Genomic DNA, 19,944 nt, shown 5'->3' with positions numbered 1-19,944 from the left:
ACAGACGGTGATAATCAGGTGTGGCACTTACAGCGGCATTTATCAAACAGTCATTCTTATAAATATAGGGGGAGGGACACTTTCTTCGTCATTCTTAAAATGACTGCTAATTGCGTATCCTGTGCGAACCGAGTTCATGCCTTTCACCAAGCAATAGCCCATTTCATACCGAATTTAACCGAGTTGCTCCGTAATTATCCGAATAACCTCCCGAGTTACTTTATACTCCAGCCAATCAAACGCTGGTGGGCACATGTACATAACAAAATGGCGTCCATTGTTGTTTAGAAATATTTCAGAAATAAAAATAATTAAATGATTAAAATTTATATGTAAGTTATCCACAGACTTTCAAAAACAAATCGGATAAACTCATATGAAACGCATTTTATTATAGTGACGTTTCGGATGCACATAAATAGTTCGAACAACTTGCTCTTTGATTGTCAGGATTAAATATGTTTACTTCGACACCGTTTCCTTACTTAATGTACATGTCCAGATGTAAACAGCTCAAAGCTACTCTCTCGTATGGGTTTGAAATCCGCCCTGGTTTCCAGAAAATAAGACAGGATGGTTCCAATATTAAATTTCGTGAATATCTGCTGAATATGCATTTTTCAACTCGATAAACGATGTTGAAGTAGAAGTGATGCTGATGCCGAAGAGTCCGCCATATTTTGCCCACCACCTATCGAGTGACTATTACGGTCAGCTGACCACCCGCCACGTGATCAAAATTCCGAGCAAATTACGAAGTTCACCGAAGTCTGCATGAAATGGGATATGAGCTGTGATTCTTGTTCCTTGTGGCAATAGAGATCATGTAATTCAGGTGAGAATTTTAAAGTATATTTTTGTTCATTTTTTTATTTCTCTCATTAAATTATGTTTGCTCTAAAGGCAATACATTATTTGCTATTATTTAGTATAAATGTGAAATAATTAATTCTTTCTGCTTCATGGCGAGAACGTGCAGTATAATATGTATAATTTAAAAAAGAATTAACAACAAGTTTCATTAATTTTGTGAACGATTATAAGCCTTAAATAATCACGTTAAATAATGTATGCCTTTCAGGAGCAAGCAGAGAGCAATATCGACGCTGGTGGAGAAACAACCGAGAATTTCACTTTCTGTGCAAGGATTGTCGCTCGATGACAGATACGCCAGTCAACACTCTAGCAGCATCACAGCAGACGGACGACAGCTGTAATTATGTGACAGAGCAGTCTACCGTGATGATTCAGACGAACAACAGCGTTCCTGAAGATAACGTCTTTTCGTATTGTCTCTCATGAAAACGATACCAGTGTCCCAGAAGAGAACTCATCAGTCACATGTATATAAGAATATCTTCCTAATATAATAGTAAGTAGTTTTATATTTTTTGTATATTTTGAATGGTCTCTTTTTAATGGAAAATGTAGCGTCATCAAAAGGTAAGTTATATAGTCAACTCTGACTATTAATATCCCACACGTGAGCCGATAACAGTTGATAGTTACATTGCATTCAACATCACACGTACCCACAGGGAACTTGTGAAAGAAGATGAAGTGTAAGTAACTACATATTAAGAATTGTATTCGTATACGTACAGTACTTCACCCGTTCGTACTTATTCATTCAAACTGTTTTAAATTACTTTCTATACGGAATTATACATAAAACAAGCTGTATTAAAAGTGTGAATGCTTTTATTCAGTAGACTATTTATCACTGTAAGTTTTTCATGTGGATTTAATAAAACGACGTTTTTTTTTTATTGAAGGTCACTTGTGGAAGATTCCATTACGGATACGGCCAGTGAACTAGAAGTACGGGTCACATTTGAGGTTGTTGACCAGGGTACGGAAAGAAAAAAAAGAGGAAGCTAATGTCCAGCGATGGGTACAGCTTCACATTTAAGAGGGAATTAAAGAGTGGGGTGACGGAGTGGCAATGCGCCGTCCGCGGAAAAGCCAATACGTGTCCTGTGGTTGTGTAACAAAGAGGAGAAATTTTTACATGCAGCCACCATTCTCATACGCATCAGTCGATGCATGGATCTCTCGTAGCGGTCAAAGTGAAGTCGAAGGTATGTTTGGCACATTTATTATACATAATAATAGTAAAATTATAATTTAGTGCTTCACCGATAACTATAATTGTGTTATTTAAAATTAATTATAAATATATGGTACTTTAAACGATGATAACAACTTGATGCATCCTTTTCTATATACAAAAATACTAATTTCTGTAACTTAATTATTTATCGTAGCTGAAGACTTTAGCATTTGGTGACATGTTCGGGTCGGCGCCAGCAATAGTAGATGACATTCTACAGGAGTATGCTGACCCTTTGCAACCAGAACACTCGTGACCAATATACTCCACAATGGTCAGGATATGTAACAGAGCACGACAGACAATGCGACCAAGTGATCCTCATGACCTATCTTTTGAGGTAACAAGCGTTTCAGTTATTATTATTTTGTAATATGAACAAATACATATATAAATAAATATATGATCACTCAATATGTACATTTAGCATTTTATTTTTCAGCTGGATGAAGATTCATTGCGTCACAGATTCCCGAAATATTCTTTAGGGTCGATGTTAGAGTGAGCAACAGACGACACCTGATCTTCGCCACTGAGAAATAGTTGGAATTGCTGTCCAAGGCAAATACGTGGTTCATTGATGGAACCTTCAAGATTGTCAAGGATCCATTTTATCAGCAATCCACGCCTTCATTAAGTCTAACGACGACATGAAGCAGTTACCACTGTTTCATCTTGATGTCTGGCAAAAGCAAAAGAAATTACAAAAAGGTATGTTTGTTTTGAATTATGAATGAGCCACTTTGATCTTTCATAAAGTAAAGTTCAATATAGATAATAAGTGTCTGTGCTGTAAGAAACTAAATATTTTAATTTCAGTGTGATTTCGGTATCAGTGCAATAAACAAATTATATACAACAAATGAAACATAAAATAATTAAATTAAGTAAATTCATATGTGAAACGATTAATCAGATTAAGGCTGTGAATAATGACATGATTACCTCAATATGCATAGTCTTATGTTACTTGTAAAGGCTCTCACAAACAGTAACGAAAGAAAGAGTGAAAACAACAAGCTTTGAAAAACTTAACAAATAATTTATTTCCCTAGAAAAACAATATAAAAATGAAAAAATAAGAACTTACGGTTTTAAGAATCAAATCCAAAAATTAATCCAAGAATAATACACGAATTAAATTTTAGAAGTCCTAGTAATGAAATGTTCTAATGAATTCAAGTTCGAATTCCAACGAAATATCCAAAATGGAAGGCGATGACGTATACTGCAGCCTTTTATATGACGAATGTGTTTACAGTTCTTTGCCGATTCACAAACAATATTACGGTGTTTGAATTTCCAAATAGAAAAGTCTTTGTCCAAGAATTCTGTATGAACCCTCAAATATTTCCTGGAAAAAGAATTATCTTGAAGAATCCAAATAATTTAAATAAAAATTAAAATATAACTCAAACTGGTCAAAAACACATACTTTCTAGTGTAAAAAGCCCAACTGCCTAATTTCTCCATAAATGAAGGTTATACAGTAACTTGTGACTCAAAACAGATTCCCGGATGAGGGTCACGTGATCACATTCCAGATTGGTTTAGAAGGTATCTTACACGTCTAATGGCACGTAGTCCAGTACAGATTCGATTTCCCTATTATCATTCACACATTAAAAATAAATTTAAAAAAATAATTTGTTCACATGATTCTCAATCAAGGCCAGGAACTAGGTCAGCATAAGATAAAAAGTTCGGTGTTAACAACTAACAATCAGGTCAAACTAATTTCTAGAAAATATCAAATTCCTAGTAAACAAAATTACATTACTCTGATATGTAATGAAATTATAAATAATTTTTTTTAAAACTTACAAACAAATAAATTAAGTCAAATATAAATTAAATCAAATATACATAAAAATAGGTATTCAAGGCTGTTCTACAACATCTACCAGCGGAACCTGTTGTGACCTCCTTTGTTGCTGACTTCGAGGCAGGGATCTGGAAAAGACTACAAAGCGTATTTCATGACCCGGTCATTCACGGCTGCACTTTCCACTTCACTCAAAGCACTGTGGAGAAATGTTCAAGAAAAGGACTTCAGGTATTAATCGGTATTTTATATTATGTAATATTAATCAACATTTCACAAGGAAAATGAAACTAAATTTGGTTCTTGTGCATTCATCTTTACCATTAAGTCTGACTTGTTAAAAATAATAACTTGTATTAAATGTTTCAATTTATCCACATTCTAAATTCACTTTTACTCAATGACTTTAAAAATGCTATGCTTGCTCATGCTTATGTTATGCATGTGTCTGTTTTGTCCAGTTTGTATTTATGTACTGTCTTGTAATGTCTTACTAATCATGTTTACTTGTAACGCATCATTATTTTACGTAATGTCGATATAAAGCACATTATAGCTTGTGTTAAATTTGTTTTATAAATCATGCCGACGTTAAATAAATCTTATCTTGTCTTGTTTTGTCTTGTTTTGTCTTATCTTATCTTATCTTATATTATATTATATTATATTAGGTGCGTTATACCCTATTTCATGAATAAATTATTTCGGAATAATTAACATTGCCAATAAAGTTCAGCTATGACTAGATATTATTTTATTTTCTGTTTTAAAAAAACCAAACAGATAATATAATTAATGTTAATATCTTTCAGGTGGCGTACAACAGCAGGGACGATGTTAGCAAGTTTCTCAGGAAACTATTTGCATTAACATTCCTTCCGGCGAAGGATATTGCTCCCGCTTTTGACCAGCTACGTAGAAGGGAACTGACCTTACGCCAGAAGGTAGATCGCTCCGCCTACCGAACACGTGACTTGACAACCTCTTAACCTCCGACAAACATTCTGTGAAAATGGCGGGCGTGATAACATTAAAAGATATACCAGACGATATTGGTGAGCAATATTTGCCGTATGAAACAACTTTGAGACAGAGACAGAAAGCGAGAGCATTTATCCATCGCTTGCACTTCTCTGAGTTACGTCGGTATGCGGATAACTCGCCCCATGGAGAACTCGCCCCCAAGTACCGATTGGCTGGAGAAGTCATCCCAAAACTTATCACCCAAATAACCTTTCTTTAACAGAATTAAGTCATCTTTTACATGATTCATATATATATATATATATATATATATATATATATATATATATATATATATATATATATATATATATATATATATTGATATATACGCGATCACAATAGAGACATTAACTAAATTAAAGCAATATCATAGTAATATTTATAAAGACGAAATTAAGTCTGTATATAATCTAATGAATGACGAAAGTATAGTGATTAAAAAGGATGATAAGTCAAACACTATTATTATTGTGAATCAAGATTATTATGTTAAAGAAGCTGAACGTCAATTAGAAATTAAATAAAAAATTTCAACATGCATTAATGAGATTGATAAAAATAATAATTCCGTATGTGAGAAATTTTATACTTTCCCTCTTAACATACGTACACCTCAAAAATAACAATTCCGTATATGAGGAATTTGATACTATCCCTCTTAACATACGTACACCTCAATTCTACATATTACCCTAAACTCATAAAAATCCTGACCATAATTTACCTTTAAATTTTCTAGGACGACCCATTATATCAGGTTGTAATTCGTATACTGAAAACCTATTCAAATTTATTGATAGTGTTTTACAACCTTTAATGAAATCACTTCCTTCATACATTAAAGATACAACTACTTTCATTAAAAAGTTGAGGTCTATTCCACAGCTATCTGATAATTTCAATCCTGGTATCATTAGATGTAATATCACTATATACCAACATTCAGCATGCAGATGGTATTGAAGCGTGCAAATATTTTCTTGATAACAATTCTAATAATAGCACACTATCTAGCGAAGATATTTGTAAAATAATAAAAATTTATCTTGGAAAATAATTATTTTCAATTTAATAATACGAATTACATACAGATAATGGGTATTACTATGGCTCCTATATAATCTTCCCTTTCATGTGTGAATTAGAAAAGGATTTTCTTCAAAAAGAAAAGTTTAATCCATCTCTTTGGTTCAGATTTTTAGACGACATAGTTATGATCTGGAAGCATTAAACTGAAGAACTGAAAAAAATTATTGATATACAATAGCCGAGTCGATATCGACAGAAGCAGCTTGTCGGAGGAAATGGAGGACGTAAACAGTGCCTGGAAGTATGTATAGCTCTCGCTGATTGGTCAATCGAGCAGAATGATTGACAACTGGCGATAGGTCAACTGCGTCAGAGGACCTCGTGAAGTACATGCACAACGTGCATGATCAGTGCATCACCAGCAGCATATGGAACGTGACATCTTTGAGTGTTTACGGTCGAAGTATCAGAACCAACAATGATGGTGAGGGGTGTCACCACCGTATTAACAGGCGTGCCAAGAAAGGCAACTTACCTTTCTACTTGCTGATACTGCTTTTGTACATGGAAGCCACCCTTCTTCATACGCAAGTTAAGATGGTATCCGAGGGTAAACTAAGGATATACCAACGTAAGTAGACTATCAATATCAAATGCCAGGGACAGTTGATGGCACTATGGAAGTCCTATGCAGAGAAACGGATCTCCACCAGTCAGCTACTGAAACAATGTACCATCATTTATGGACCATGTTAGTTCTCCATGGTTATAATATGTAAATAAAATTAATTTAAATAATAACACGATTCTTCTTATCTTTGCGATTGTACATCATAAACTTTCAACGGTGTGTGTGATTAGTATTTTTAACGTAGCTTTAACAATTTTTCAGTCATATCCCTACGATGTCTGCAGTGTAGCAGTTTATAGTGATGTCTAGCACTGGGGCATCATGCCGCAGACATATAGCATGATGTCCCACCCAGTCACATTATCCTGACAGCAGGCCGACCAGTCCTAACACTAACCTCTTAATGCTGAGCGCCAAGCGAGACAGCTGTTTGTACCATTTTTGTAAGTCTTTGGTATGACCTCCCGCATCCGAGGCGGACGCTCTAACCACTATGCCACCGGAGCGGTGCTCTTTTTCAACAGTAATGTTCATACAGTTAAATGATTCATAATAAATGCAGCTAATGAAAGTCACTTACGGCGTTCGTTGTTTTAGTAAATATGATTTATTTAGGATAAAGAAATATTCCACATAAATCTGCTTTTTACAAAGGCATTAACATACTAAGGCTCATACCAGTATACGTAGACGAAAACAAATCATCTGCATTAATTTTGCTCTGTGTTAGTAATTTGCAGAGCATTAAAAATAGATTATGAAAAACATTAACAGACGTTGCTTAAAACAAATATTATTAAAACATAATTAGTCTTACGAGATCCACACAATTAGAAGAACATAAACGTATGATATTGACGTGTGATATTTTATCGAACTAAATCAAAAATTGTACAGCACTTCACTTTCTCCTTCAGGATATAAGTTTAATGTAGTACTATTAGTATATAGTAAAATAGACAGTATAAATAAATTCTACATAAATCTGACAAAGGCGTAAACCTACCTAGATCTGTATATGTGGACAAAAAATAAAAGTAAACTCAGATTAATATATATGAATAGATATTGCTGCATGGACCATGTTTTTGCGATTTTTGTCCCCAACAATCGGCATACAATTTAATGATCGATTCCTTAAATGCATATTTGAACTGCTCAACGTACCTGGGAAATAATTAGAAATAACGTGTCTTAAACAAATGTAGGCGTCACATTTAAATATCAGACGAAACTTATTGATATTTCACATGGTCCGAATCAACCAAACATCTGGTCTGAATCAGCCAGAAATCTTGTCCGAATCTTTCCGTAATTTGGACCGAATACGCCTGGGCCGAATCAGCCAGTTTTGAGGGTGAGTAGTCGCTGAATAACTACTTTTAGATTTGAGAAGAGGATGCCACCAGTACTAATTTTCTGGCTGATAATATCCAACCAGCAGCTACTAAAGCTCCTTTTATGGTTATCGTCTGTTAAAGCAGGCACATACTCCTCAGGCAGCATGCAATAACCCTCAGACTCATCTTTAAGCGCTTCGTGATCCATGTGTGGAGCAACTCAAAATCGAAAGTGTCGCTATTAGTATTTAAAAAAGCTTATGTGCAAGGTATTTTGAAAAACACATTTTCAAGGTGTAATATTAACTTCTTTGGATTTATCATGGTCTAATTATTACATTTTTATATGTTCACCCATAAACCCTTAACACATTAACCCCTGGAGCTTTTTGTAATTTTCGCTGAAAATCAAGTAGGAAACACATTTTGAAAGCTATTTCTGAATAGACTCGAAAACACCAAATCCCCGGTCATCTTTCAATAACATACTGCCTAGTTGTGTTAGAAACATCGCTTTTCATTGGCTATTTGACTCGCGCATGAGTAGAAGGGTAAAAGTTGGAGGTTTTTTTTGTGCTAAACGGAGCCATTATTTTTGTATGGAGACCACTCTTTATTCCAAATGCCCATCTTATCCTACTTTTTGCAAAGGCTCATCTGTCTGTTTGCAGTTCATACCGGTTTGCCTTAGGTCTCACTGGATAGTTTCGTAGTTTGACCCCCCACCCCCCATTTTTAAGGTAGAAGGCATGAACCTAATTATCACAAGCCTAGCATTTATAAATTCACACATAAGTTAAATCTATAATGTGGTTTAGATTTACTTTGAGTTAGGCTTGGAAAAAGGTTGGCTTGGTGGTGACTGCCTGTCCCAGCTAGATGAGCACTGGATATCAAATGCGTAACTTGGGCTGCAAATGAGCTGCCGACTTGGCTTACGTATTTATGTGTATCTGCTACAGAGGTGAATATCTAAAAATCTAGATGGTTGAGGGGTGATGAAAAGTATGCTAATTTGTTATAGTATTAGTGAACTTTAATCATGCATAAGGCACATACTGATTCTTTTAGCTGCCTTGTCACAGAAAAATATTCAAAATAGCTATTTCTTGTCAAAAATGAGTGTAAAATTTAGGGGTTGGTGGCAGTGTTGGTTCAGTATAAAAACCACCAGTTGCATCAGGAATTAACCTGATTACTGCAGTCAAAATCTCACATGTATGCTTTCTACAAAAATCATTAGTTTGTTTTTATTTGTATCTTCAATGTAAAATTATTCTCATTTTTCTTTAATTGGTCATTGTCGGATGAAAATTCAGCAGATAAACTGTCCAGTGAGACCTTAGATCCGAGACCAAAAAGTCTAAAATCCGGACACAAAATCGGATTCCGACCACGGGCGAATTTTGGGTAAAAAAAAGTCGGGTCCAAAAATTGAGGTTTTTTAATCTGTATTTTATAGTGCAACTAGATATTCAAGATTATTTGGTATCATTGTAGAGCTACATCTGTCTACCTTTCTATAATACCACCCACTTTAGTGTATCATGCATGACTATGACGTTACAGAGCTCGGCAATAGGCTACTACCTCCTGCCTCGTGAAGTCGTCGCTAGGGGTTAATGTGTTAAGATATTACGAAAGGAACTGTCCAAAAAGTGAAATCTAAAAATAAATTTACAAAATCGCCAAAGTATCAGTCCAAAAGTTTATACCTCATAAGCTGGTGATCAGTTTTATTAAAATTGCATATCTTGTGTTTGAAAAGTTATGAATTTGCTATATGGTGTGCCGATTTTGATCAAAAGTTGATATAAATTTGCAGTGTAACATATTTTCGAGCCATGGGAATGACGTCACTAAGTATCTGTACTTCCGTCATGCTGTCAATGTATCTTCCGTTTGGATTACAAATCTGACCCACTTAATTCAAAACTTAATTTCAGGCAACGCGCATGAGCTAAAATTTTCAAAATATCTTAAAAAATGTTAAAATCGCTGCTCTTTCTAAAAATGTATGTGTAGAGAGCGTATCAGGCAGAATAAAGGGATAAAATGCAATTTAAATATTTCATCGTGCTTTTACTCACCATAAAAAAGCTCGCTAAAATTAAAATAATGACAGATACACAAGATTTGGGGTTTTACTTGACATAAAAACCAATAATTTTGTGCAAGACGTTATCACTTTCACACAGGGTATGGTGGAGAAAAAAAAAGATCCGTTTTGATCTCCAGGCCTAATACTAATTGTCCAAAGCATACTAGAGTTATCCTCACCTTGCTTGTGCATAGCTAAAAAAGATTCTGGAGCGTGCTCGCTTTTTTAAAATATTTTTTTAAAACAAAACGTATTGTTTTTAATAAGAAAAAACGGTTGTACGGCCGTACACTGACGAAAATAAAATAAAAACGTACAAATTACGGGTAACCCGTACAAGTTGACAGGTTATGAGCTTATGACAGGTGAGATGAAAGATATCAGGACCAATTAGGTCTTTTGTTTAGTCGATTGTTTTGTAATACATGACCCATGTTCCCCCACTATGGGGGTGTACTCATCCCAAAAGTGATTTTCTAAATGATTATTTTTTTTGTTTTAATTTTTGAGAACAGGTTCTGAACACATTTGTATTAAAAGAAGCTTATTTACCCTTTACGAAATATAGCCACGTGACTCATTCAGATCTGAGATAGGGTGCCAGAATTAAATTGATTCGGTGTGGGCCACAGGGGCTCATATTGTTACTTTCAGTTAATTTACAAATTGTCTTTTTCCCACAGGTTTATGTATTACATACACGATTTGTAGACAATACCATAGGACTATATAGGACATATATGATTTGTAGGTAAATTGCAAGGAACGATAGGAACCCCTATGATTTAGAATGGAGTCATTATCGTTTGCATTTATCAAATCAAGTGCAATTTACTGATTCTTCTATGGATTAAAATCATGTTAAGATATTCCTGTTTGACAACATGATAATAAACATGAAAATTTTCTACTTTTTCAAACCATTGAACCTAGCTCATCATCATCCTTCATATTTTCTACATATTTGGCCATGCACTGCGATGCGTTGTGACGTCCCTAGGCCAACCATGAAAGTCTTAATGTTATGATATCTTTTTATTTGACGGACAAATTTATTTGTTTGAGGAAGCTTTCTTTATATTCTAGAAGCTAATGAGTACTGTGGCAATCATATTTCAATATTACTACAGATTTCAGTGTAACAAATTATTTTTAAGACATGAAATCAAGGGAAAGAGATTCTTTCGAATGAACTGATCAATTTCATAAACGAGGCACGATTCCACGTAGGCTGCGCAACTCTCTCTCTCTCTCTCTCTCTCTCTCTCTCTCTGTGGTTTGGCTGAACTTAAAATTTGGATAATAGAGGCATACTTTCTTGGTCCGCAAAAGCTTAATGAGAATAGTTGCGGGGTGGGTATGTTTTGATTTCATTCTGACTCAGTGCAAAAGTGTATGACAGTCCGTGAATATTTGGAACATCATTCCATGAAACAAATAACAATCGGGTCGGGGTTTTATATTTTGATTCATGTCAACATTGCCTGTTAACTGACTACTGACTGTTCTGCAGTATTCATTATTGCACTTGTGCAAAAATTTCGTCATTACACTTTGCATACCATATCGCTTCAATTTCACTGAGCGAGGAAAAACAAACGCAGGAGTTAGTGGAATTATGCAATGGACAAATAACAATGACGTAGGATTACTCAGGCTTGAACATCCGTAGTAAGCTTTTCTCTCACTGGCGTTGCATTTTATATTATACAGCGGGCTCCTTTCTGCGCTAGTTTATCCTCCGTCTTTGACAAATGATGCCATTTGGTATTCTATGTGTGTTTATAGGCAGGACCATAGCAAGTTTGCGCTTGACGAAACGTCTCCCCAGACAAGAGTCGCCTTCATCATTCCCTACTCTCTGAAAAAACTCTGCGAAATGCCCTCGCCCCCAACAATTTGCACGTGACCATATTATCCGAATACCAACAGGTGCAAGAAAAGCTTACATCCTCGTGGTATTAGACGCGTTTAAATAAAATCGTCGTCTTACATCTACTATTGCTACTGAAGCGGCTGATTATGCTTGTAACCAAGCACATCAATCACAAGTACCTGAATTCAAATTTCACAAGCATAGTGGCGAGTTAGAAAATCTTGTGGTATTTATCCTATCCACCTACGAACCAGGTAAAGACGCTAGACGACTGTTAACAAATATAATTCCTGGAATCGTAACGGTGTTACATAAGTTTGGTCACGCTGATGTTACGGCAGATCTTGTCCAGAATACACATCTGGTTATGCCTTTTAGTCGTGACATTGATTGATTTAAAACCACAACACCTTGGATTTACAGAGGTATTCGTACAATCTGAACAGCAAAGACACCAACGCCATCAATGAAAAGGCAATGAAAAGATTCTCGAGACGTTGGAGAAATACACCAATACTGGATCGACCATCAGTGACACATATGGGATTGTATTACCTAGAACAGCTGCAATAGTTATCAAGTAGGAGTTTCGTATTGCACATTCCTTCGTGTTTCAACACAACACCACTGAAAACAACCAAATTATTCTGGCTGAAAAATGATGTGATAACCTGTTGCAGTAAAGCCTGTTTCCACCCAGCAATGCGTCTGAAAATACTTCCGCGTTGAAGTAATTTGAATGGCAGAAAGCAGAACAATCTATAGCAATATGTGTTGAAAGAAAAACATGAGATTCGACGGTTGTATGTGAAGGGATGTTCGACTCAGACTGTTCCTTCGATACTTGTGGCTATTAAAAAGAAGAAAAAAGACATTAATGGACTAACTCTCTCAAAGCGCAAAACTGAATTTGGCGAAATTTGATTGTAAACATCAAGGCATAAAACTTAATTTAAAATTCGTATACTTGATACTGATGAACTGTGACATATGGCCACCAAAACGAATTCAGACAAACTATAACCATGACATATGGCCACCAAAACGAAGTCATACAAACTATAACCATGACCTTTTCATAACAGCTGAACCAAAATGGAAATAAAATGTACCGAAAAGTATTCGGGTGTGAAGAGCTTAAATTTCTACAAACGATGATGTCGATCCACTGTTTAACGTGGCCGACATTACTAAAGGCATACAGACATTCAAAGAACTTGATCAAAAAGACATACTGAATAAAATTTGATGAACTCCGACAGCATGCATCATGATGTGACGTTTCTTCAGTATTGGAGATATAATTAAAATGTTCCATAAGATACTCATGGAGACAAACGAATCATAGTAATCTTGAAACAATTGCTTTCATAAAATATGTTATTAAGAATTATTGATGCCAAGAAGCTAAGCAAACTCAGACCCACCCGGAGTTGCAATTTGTTCCTTGTGGTTTTATTCATGCTGTTTCGTTTGTTTCAGTATGACAGTATATTCTCAGAAGAAATCAGTCGTACGTACAACATAAAAGGGTGTTTTCTTTTCTTCGCAATATGCATGTACAAGTCAAATGAGTTATATCCGCAAGGTGTTTATGTTAATATTAGTGTAGACACAAGACTATGTCATCCAACTTGTAATAGCGCAAGATTTTATTTCAGTAGCATAACTAAAGTCTGCACATTCATTTTACTCTAGAATTGCATGCTCTGATTGTCTAATATTTACATCTGACTTAAAATTGGCCGATCCCAAGGTTTAAGTCTAGAACAGTCTTTAAGATTTATGTTGGTCGAATTGGTACCAGGATGGATTAATTTATTTTATGGAAGGTTAAACCGGAAGTAATTGATTATTGGACCTGTAATAATCAAAACACAACTCATGTCTCTTTCTATTCTAATGTGTATGTTTCTTTATATTAAAGTTTCCTATTTACGTGTAAGATTGACTCGACATACTGTATATGTTATTTACAGTAATATCCAGTGAGTTATTTAATATTCAAATAAATCGAGTTTTAAAATGCCTCCGTCTGAAACCTAATTCTAACTTAGCTAGCTTGACAAGGTATTTTATCTTATTCCATCATAACATATAATCTGATTAACCTTTCGAGAAAAAAATATTTTAATCAATGAGATTGAAATCAATGAATCAACCAAATTATTGTTCTGGATATTTCCATGCAGTGAAAATATAATAGACAGAACGACGACAACCATATATGAAACACTAACATCTTTAGTATTTTTTCTTATTATGGATCGTATTATTAGCCTTCAACTGAAAGAGATTATGTGCTCTCTCTAGGTTCAAACAGTTCAAATGCAGGCTTGGCAGTTACGATAGCAAGTTGTATTTTGTACATGTTCACTTGCAATATTTATTTCATTCAGAGCGTTCGGTTCTAAAAGTCAGTTTAAATCATTGCGTAAATGCTATTGGTAATAGGAAGTATGATGTGCAAGCTGTTAAAACTTGTGAAGTTAACACGAAATATGTATCACCAAACGACATAATGAACAGGTAAATGTAAAAAAAATTTTGATGTGATCCCTACAATAAATTAAGTTATATTTTTGAGGACTTACTTGTTATCAATTATTCATTTATTGGCATACGTCTTTCCATCATTTCCGCACACAGGCCTGTATATATAAGGACATGGACAATCCCAACCATTACTGTTCCCCGTAGCATTGCACTCACCTCTGTAAGCCATTGTAACACGTCTGGAAACTGGAAAATAACACAAATGTAATAACCCGATCATATTAAGCCAGGTATATGCGTTTCTAGCTTATAATTTACATTCACTTATCACCGCAAACATGATATGATGTTATGACGTGTGACATATTGCAGTTTGGATCAGTGCCCCACAGTACCACCTGCAGCATTTTATTAATTGCGAAAAATATAATATATACAATAATTATTGGTTATTACATTTATATAGGAACATGTTAACGAGTTTGTTTTCTCAGCAGTACAACACAACGTTGTGACGAACTCATGAGCAAGAGAGGAAAAAGGTTTTCTTCTTCTGGTGGTGTGATGGCGGATGTAGTATTGGCCGAAAGTCTTATCAAAATGTTTGTTGCCACACTACGTTATCGATGTCTTTCAAAGCTTGCTATAGGCGATCAGTTTATCATCAATTGTTTGCAATGTTGAGCAGTCCTTTGGACGTGGATTCGAACAATAACTGGATCTTAAAAATGGTTGATATGACACATAAAAAGCCTAATTGATTATTTGATTTTGCCTACTTGCTTCACATTATTTCTTTCTTTTATGTTGGCTTCATGCAAGAGGTTATGTTCGAACGACCTTGCATGAAATATTCACGTGGACTAAAAAATGAAAGGGATGAATATTTGTATTGGCTTTTGTCATCGAATTTACAAACTTTCAGTGGTGTGACATTCCCACGTGATATGTTTCCCAAATCTTATGTTTTATGCTCTTTTTGTTTCAAGTCAGGTGAGGCATTTGCCATTTTGCATACGAAATGAATTTGACAATTGTTTATCAGCTACATCTATTTATGAAAATGACGGTATATCTTGAATTCGGCTTGTATTGTCTACATGAGTTCTAGATGTGTGATATTAAACATATCAAAAACAAAATTTCGATTAGATTACTTGCATTTGAGATAGCATTCGTTTCCATAGGTGTGACCGTCGATGCCGCACACAGGATTGTGTTCCATTGTACAGACGCAGGCTTGGTTAGCTGAAGAGTGTACGTTGCACTTTTCTTCATTATACAACTCGACACCACTGAAAAAATGTATTATTCTGGGTGCAAAATGATGTCATCATCAATTACAATAAATACCGTTTATGCTCAGTATTGCTACTGAAATCATTTACATATAGAAGTAATTTACATGGCAGAAAGCAGAACAATCTGTAACGATAGTTTCTAAAAGAAAATCCAAGCTTCTCCAGTTGTGAGAGGACCCTAGTGATCGTTGTTGACTGTGAAGTGTTTTAGGAGGCTGACTATTCGATGTGTAAGCAAATAAAAAGATAGCAGAAAAAAAGACTATGAACGAATTCTTCTCATAAAGCAAGAAACTATGTTGACGAAGTTTGATTGAAAGTAGCAAGGTGTTAAAAGGCATTTAATTCTTTCAAACTCTTCACAAGTGAAACCAATCCGTCATAAAAAAAATTACAACCAAAACTAAGATAAACTATAAACTACACCTTTTCTAACAGTTGAATAAAAAAAACTGAATTAAAAACCCCCAGATATCCTGGTGTAAAGAACTTAAATATTTACAAATTATGCCGATCCTCTATGCAAATTGAGAACTATTGCTAAAAATATATTATTCTTCAAACGTGGTTTTCTCATAACCACGCAACAGAATTCAACCGAATATGGCGAAACACTCATTTATACTTATTTACGTATGATGGTGATCTAATGTCAAATGAACCCAAAATTACTAAATGCTTACAGACATTCAAATAGCTTAATCTAACAAACAAACGCTGACCAGAATTTGACGAATACCGACGGCTAATATCCTGGCATAAAGTCCATTCTGTACCGGACAAATGACGCTGATGTGCAATCAGATATGGATGAATGCAAACAAATGTGAGAAACCTTGAAACAACTGACGCTATGACAGACGGAATCTAGATTTATTTATATCAGGAGGATGAACGATCTCAGACCTACCATAGGCCATAGTTTGTTCCTTTTGTGTATATTCTTACTCTCTGTTTTTCTCTCCGTACGACATCACATTCTCTGAAAATTTCCGTGGCACAGAAAAGATAAGGAAGCTAGTTTTCTTCTTAGTAGGCACAGGTCCACTGAGTTAAATCTTTAAGTTGTTATTGTATATGCAAGGTTATATGACCCAGCTTTAGTGAGTGTGGGTTTGGATTTCACCAACATAAGTGACGTCTGGACACAAGGTTTACCATAGAGTAGCTTAAACTGATTGCTGAATTAAAGTTTGGATTAAAACTGACCGGCCCAATGGTCCAAATCAAGAATTTACTTTGATATTTACTTCTGGTCAAATTGGTGCCATGTTGCATTTGTTTATTTTTGTTTAAATATTGAAAACCAGTGATTATTTTGACTGTAAAACGCAAGGCACAACACCTGTCCGTTTCAATTCTAGGCTACATAACTCTTTATATCAATATGATCCTGTACACATGTAAGATCGACTGAAGTTTCTGTTATTGTGCTATTATAGATTTAACTCCAGTAAGATGTGTCATGTGCTGTGCTAAATAACGTATAACATCACATGATTACAAATCAACTTTAAAACACATTAGGAACGTAGAACAATTAGCAAGCAAAAACATGTAAAGTCACATAAAGTTAATATCAAGTTGAATAAACAATTCCTGTGGCACTTTGAATAACTGACATTCTTAATTAACTTTGGTCTTTAAAACATATTCTAGTCGCGATTAATTCCTCGACTTTAAAAATGTTAAGGCAGTTTTGCTTCTTACACTTTGTCATCATATCAGCATGCGAGTCTGCATACTTATTCCTATTCACTGCTTTTATCATGTATATTTAGAATAAGGTTGGCTTAGTTTTTATTTACCTATGACAAAAAGCATAAGTATGTTATTTCGTGTCGATGCAATTGGAATTACTCAGGGACGCACCAAGTAGTCCATGCGGCCTAATCTTATGTTATAATAGGAACACACAACTTCGGCGCCGATCTTACTTATGATACCGCTCCGGTGGCCTAGGGGTTAGAGCATCCGCCTCGGATGCGGGAGGTCGTAGGTTAGATCCTCGGCCGAGTCATACCAAAGACTTACAAAAATGGTACTAACAGCTGCCTCGCTTGGCGCTCAACATGAAGAGGTTAGTGTTAGGAATGGTCGGCCTGGTGTCAGGATAATGTGACTGGGTGGGACATCAAGCTACATATCTGCGGCATGATGCCCCAGTGCTAGATAGACATCATTATAAACTGCCACATTGCAGGCATCGTAGGGATATGACTGAAAAATTGTTAAAGCTACGTTAAAAACCCAAATCACACACACACACTTTAAATAATAGTTCATACATCCTTTTGGGGTTTAGGGACATTTTGCAACCTTGCAGATTTACTGAAATATATAAGCTTGTATTATGATAGATATGATGACCACAGTTTTGCAATTTTCCGACAATACTTAATTTCTAGGATAACTTGTTTGTGGCTTGCATGTAAAATTATAAAGATGTTTGAACATTTAAGAAGGATTTTTGATGTTCTTTCAAATGTATCTAAGTACATTTTACCCCAAAACAACTGAATGCTTGCACAACACACACACACCTACACATACATGTTGGCCCCTTAGCAATTTGAAGATTGTATGTTGGCCGTAGTTCTATTGAAAACTGAAAACTTTTTGTACAAGCCGATACATGTGCTTCATGAGTTGGGAACAGATTTCTGACGTTAATTATAATTAGTGCTCAGTTGCCTTCTATGAATAATACTTGAGCTGACCCTTACTTACGCTTATATTAGCGTAATGAAACACTTTTTAAACTTATTAATCGGAACCTATGAGGTTGTATGACAATTAAGATAAATTATGGGATAAGCCACTTATAAAAAGCATCCAAGACTTGGTGTCTCACTGTAAGTCAACTATAATCCCTTTACTTTAAATACATGTTAGCCACCGATTCTATCGATGAATGGATTGTGTTTTCTGTCTTTCTGACGAATTCGCTGAACTATGACCTGAACTATGAACCATAAAGATCTTAATTTGTTGATTTATATAAAAAGACCCATGGCTCTCAGACATTTCAGTCTTAAAATTAAATTTTGGAACATGATGAGTTTTGCAGAATGCAGAAAATGAAATTACTTCAAGTTCTCTAAATACACGGAAAATCAGAAAAGCAGAATATGCTTTGAAAAATTCCATGTCAGCGAAGATCAAGAAATAAGATACCCCGACAAGGAAAAGGACATTATGGCCTTTATGGTAAGAGAGTTATGAATGGCTTAGATATGATGAGAAGATGTTTAGTAGATGCTGTGAGAAGTATCCCACAATTGCAGATAAAAATGTGATTGGCCACCAGGACTGACCAGTTTAGGTTAGACCCATTTAGGTCACTCCATCTTGATACATTCAAATCAATTTAGTATGACTTTGTTTATTTCTTTTTATATTTACAATACAGCAATTTCAACGTGATGGTAAAAATAACAGTAAATAGTAGGGTCCTTTTGTACACATGGTATTGGAGTCAGGGTTTGTGGAGTTTTAGTCAGAGCTTGGGAATTTTTACAGGCTCATGCCCAGTGTTTGTGCTTGAAAGAAAAATATTTCAGTGAGTTCTTTCTGTATACAAGGTTTTAAGTAAAATTTTGGTACCGAGGATGTATCTATAGCGGATGATGCACAGATGTGGACTCAAAGGTCATCACTCCAGGCGCTGCAACCCAACAGAGAAAATACGAGAACCAGTCTAAAGTGAGCTGTCTGTTGAAGAGAATCAACAGAAGGAAACATCACAGCCAACAAAAGCAACGATAAATCAGGAACCAATCATCACGAAACCAGGCAGCTATATGAGAAACATAAGAATGAACTACAATATTTCCCAGCACGGTTTAACCACAGAAAGAAACTATCGAGAGAGAAATTAATACAACAGGAGCACAAAGAGCGACAGTACAAACGGAAAACAAAATTGAAACAATTAGTACATTATTAGTACAAGAGGAGAGGAAATGCAAAGAGAACCAGTAAAAAAGGAAAACATAGCAGAGTGAGACAAACGAGTTAAAAAGAGCGAATGAGAGGGAAAAGAAAAAAACGACCAGAAAAAAATAGGCAAGAAAAAGAAAAACCAACTGAAAAAGACTGCCCTTCTGTCCCAGATTGCACTTTCCAACAACAGAAAAGAAATGCCAACAGGGAATGCAATATCTGGAGACAAAGAAACTCGGGCATGAAAACAAAATATAGGAC

The 19,944-nt window shown here is 35.2% G+C and overlaps 1 pseudogene; it reads left to right on the top strand.

Moving 5' to 3' along the window:
• The first annotated feature begins 2,310 nt into the window (after positions 1-2,310).
• Positions 2,311-12,514, top strand: LOC149773323 (uncharacterized; annotated as a pseudogene).
• Positions 12,515-19,944: the final 7,430 nt, after the last annotated feature.

The sequence above is a fragment of the Sinohyriopsis cumingii genome, unplaced genomic scaffold (assembly GCF_028554795.1).
Source record: "Sinohyriopsis cumingii isolate HCF-2022 unplaced genomic scaffold, ASM2855479v2 utg000673l, whole genome shotgun sequence".
NCBI classification, from domain to species: Eukaryota; Metazoa; Mollusca; class Bivalvia; order Unionida; family Unionidae; genus Sinohyriopsis; species Sinohyriopsis cumingii.
The sequence above is the reverse complement of the archived record's forward strand: the minus strand, read 5'-3'. Positions and strand labels throughout refer to the sequence as shown.